Genomic DNA, 3,366 nt, shown 5'->3' on the forward strand with positions numbered 1-3,366 from the left:
ACTTTATTTCTCTGATTGTATCGTCGCTCCGGACGTCCACACCGCAAACAGTGACGATTGTCTCAGTTTTCGCCCGGTGAGACGCACAGCAGGAGCGCCTCCTTTTTAGTTTTTCGGCCACGTTAGAGCTCATTCCTGCTACAGCTGCGGTTCTCGTCCGTCTTCCTCCCGCCCACACGAGGGCGGCGACCCTCATCCTGATTGGCTCTGGTGTACACGCACGTGCTGATCTGTGGATTCATCTCTGCTGAAACATGTCCACCTTTGTGGCGTTCGTGCCACATATTAATGACCTGACGGGAGATTCGACCCAACGCACATTAGGCGGAACCCAGAAAACGAGGCGAGCTGATCGGAGTCGGTACTAATGGAAGAAGAGCTTCTGGTCACGTGATTTCCAGCTGCTGTGAACACTCGGACTGAAACTACACACTCGAAATGTCCTGAAGTGATGAGGTGCAGGAGCAGCTAAAGCCATGGCTGGAAGAACTGTTCTGAAGTGAAACGGTCATGTGACTGAAGCTGTCACATGACCACTTCACTGCGACTTAATTTTTTGTTAAATCTTTGTTCTGTGATTGGCTGAATTTGTTCATTAAAGCTGTAAAACATGGACGTAGCTACTATGAACTGCATGCTCATTGGCTAACGACTTGTGATTGATGCCAGCCAATGAGCATGCAGTTTCCTTCCACATATAATCCTCCTTTTAGAAATGTGGCGTAAATGAGATTTACAAAACAGTCAGCTCATTTTTATTTAGTGTGGCCGAAATCAGTGACCGAGCAGGAGAGGTCAAAGGTCAGACAAGGCCTTTGTAGCAGCAGCTGTCGCCATCTGGTGGCCTTTAGATAGAATCCAGGTTTATTCATTTTTCTGAGCAGGAAGCCGCGTCCATGTTTTCTGCTGTCTGTGAAGGACGCTTTAATAATCCAGACATTTGGCATCATATCGTCATGACAACATGTTGGACTAAAATGGGGAAAACTGGGAGACAGAACTAACAGGACTCGGGTGTGGAGGTTTTCACTCAGACTGCTCGGTTAATTAGACCAAAGCAGCTTTTAAAATTCAGTCAAAACTGTGAATCTTCCCTAAAAATGTTATTTTCTCATCAGCTTCATATCAGCGCTTATCTGGAAATATGGTTCTCAGTCAGATTCTGTGTGCGCCACGCTTCTATCCTTTTAAATCTTCGCTGTGAAAGCGACAGATGTGATGAAGAAGAGCTGTTCTGCTCATACTGCCCCTCAGCAGGCTTCCTGACTTTGGCCAATCGGAAAAAGAAACAAAAAGGAGGCCTTGAAGGGAAAGCAGCTGATTTCAGCTGGAGGCAGCGAGGCTCTGCATGAAGGGCAGAATCAGATAAATGAGGATGATTTTGAACTGTGAATCATGCAAAGCTACGCTGGCGGTGTAATGACAAACAGGTGGAGCTGGAAATGAGCAGAAGAAATCCACTTTGAAGGTTTAATGAACGTGTGTTGTGGACGTTGCCATGCTGAGAATTCCCATGATGCACTGCTGCTCACGTTTGGCCAACTTCTCTTGTTTTTCTTTGTTTACTTTGTCACGCATGTGTTGTACCGCCTTAACTGTCCAGGGGGCGCTGTGCAGCGGGACTACAGGATTATCAGGGACCACCGGAGCCCCGTGCCCCTCAGATGTGAGCCGACTCGTATCTCAGGCGTGTTTTTTGTTTTTGACTTTGTGCTACGTCTCACAGGGTCAAACGTCACGTCTCCTTAGAGAAACTTTCTTTAAACACTTTTTGTATTTGTTACAATGAGATCCACCTGAAAACCAAAATGCTGTTTTTTCTACTGCTTAAAAATAATAATGAGGTACAAGCCGACATGTACAGGTTGCTATGCTAATTATTTTATTGCCTAATTTTCAGATGACGCCATTCCGGAAATGGATTCCAATGTTTGTGTGTTTGGACAAGCTGGCGATAATTTAAAGGACCTCGTCAAGCTTTTTATCTTCATTCTGATTCGTAACGATGGTACCACGTGTCCGTGTTGGTTGTTTTGTTGTGTTAGAAGGAGTAGGCCGATAAGCTGGGCTCGGGTTTGCCTCGCGCGCCGCTGCCCTGAGGTGAACCGCCACGGTCTTGGTGGCGCTTGTCGCAGGGAACGGGCCAGATGTTGCTGTAGATGTTGATCCTGCATGAACCGTGAAGTTGTTGTTTAGACTGTGCTGTAGCTGAATTAGCATTAAATTATGATGTTTGAACCTCTGCGTCTTCATGTGTCCGTTTTCTGAGCCGGCCTCTTAATAAAGCTTCACACAAACATCTGGACCTGTTTTTACAGCTGATACTGATCCATGCTTAAACACCTGGAGGTATGAATGCACTGGCTGCAGTCTTTCCTAATGCCCAGCAGTGGGCAGTGGTGACGGGTCAATAATCTGTCCCTCAGTTTCTCACTCGCTCATCCCAACAATCTGAATATTTGATGGAAATAAATCCTGAAAATAGTTTCTGATGGTCAAAGGCCTCAAGCACAGTGCTCATTAAACACAGTCATATCCATGATGTTATTATTTGATTCATTTGATTATAACGGTATTAAGTAAAAGTGCATTCAAACTGTGCTTCAGCAGATTCCAGTCCGTGACAAGTCCGCTGAATTTTAGTCTAAAAATGCCTCAGAGTGTTTTAACTATAGTCTTTGAACTATTTAAAGATTACATATAAATATGGGTATGACAGTGCGACAGCATGAATAAAGTCTAAATGAGCGTCTGAAGACGTGCTGCCGAGTGAAGAAGCCAAACACGTGGCCAGCACAGGGAGGATGCTCTGAATCTGAAATATAAAACTGAAGTGGGCTCTCGGCTGATTCCACATCCTGGATCTCAGCCGGCCACATGGATGCAGCAGAGACCCCGACGAGTCCGCTTCATCCGCAGCTGTGACAGTCAGTGACGCTTCAGGTGGAGCACCTCAGCGAGCTGAAAGTCCGCCATGTTGGACCCATCGATTATCGTGTAGCCTGACCAGCGAGGCTCCAGAACACAGCGCTTCCTGCTGTATGAACGGTTTCTCTCGTCAGGGCTTCAGCTTATTTATGACCCGTGCTAAGAAGGAGCCAGACAGAACAACAGTTCTTCAGGTTTCCGAAGGCCTTCCAGGGTCTTTGAACATTGGCCAGTTTCTCACCATTTTTCCGGTCCTTCTACCTAACGATTTTCAGAGGTTCCAAGCTGCACATCTGCTCCAGCCTGAACCTCGAGCTGGGCCGGTGGCAGGTTTCAAACTCCTTCCTATCTCATCTCAAGTGTTTTTACTTCACATTAAATTTTGACACCTTTGAGAGGCGAAAACCAAGCGCGCCCGGTGGCTGATGAAGCCTTCGT

The 3,366-nt window shown here is 46.5% G+C and overlaps 1 pseudogene; it reads left to right on the forward strand.

Moving 5' to 3' along the window:
* LOC113028840 (tomoregulin-1-like) overlaps positions 1 to 2,238 on the forward strand; it is a 10,692-nt pseudogene extending 8,454 nt beyond the window's left edge.
* The last annotated feature ends 1,128 nt before the right edge of the window (positions 2,239 to 3,366 follow it).

This window comes from Astatotilapia calliptera, chromosome 9, assembly GCF_900246225.1.
Source record: "Astatotilapia calliptera chromosome 9, fAstCal1.2, whole genome shotgun sequence".
NCBI lineage: Eukaryota > Metazoa > Chordata > Actinopteri > Cichliformes > Cichlidae > Astatotilapia > Astatotilapia calliptera.